Here is a 584-nt window from a genome sequence, read left to right as displayed (position 1 = left end):
ATTCATTACGTTCACCTTTTCTGCTCTTCTATCCTATTCTGTCTCATATTCACTGGGAATTCACCCTTCTTTTTCTCTCTCTCTCTCTCTCTCTCTCTCACTCACTCACTCACTCACTCACTCTCTCTCTCTCTGTCCCCACCTACGAACACACACACACACACACACATATATATAGCAATAAGAAAATGTAGGGGAATATGTGATACTCATGAACTCGCAGACATTGTATCATGTCAATCTACCTGTTTATTTTTCAATCAAGAGGACAGGACAATAAAACCAATATACTAACTCATATGACATATTATGTCATATCAGTAATAAAAATTAAAAAGGACATCCAGTGACCGATTTGACATAATATAATGTCTGAAAGTTGATGAACACCACATATTCCCCTCCATTTCCTTATTGCTATATAAATTAAGGGTAAAACTTCCTTCTAACCGCACCCATTTATTGCACTCGGTAAAAACACTAGTGTAATAGTAATTGGGTATCCTTCCGGCAGTATATTGGATAGATATTATCCATTAGTGGGTTGGATTCACAACCCTTAACTTTCTTGGATTATATATATA

The sequence above is a fragment of the Octopus bimaculoides genome, chromosome 1 (assembly GCF_001194135.2).
Source record: "Octopus bimaculoides isolate UCB-OBI-ISO-001 chromosome 1, ASM119413v2, whole genome shotgun sequence".
Taxonomy (NCBI): Eukaryota; Metazoa; Mollusca; class Cephalopoda; order Octopoda; family Octopodidae; genus Octopus; species Octopus bimaculoides.
Note: the sequence above shows the minus strand (reverse complement) of the source record.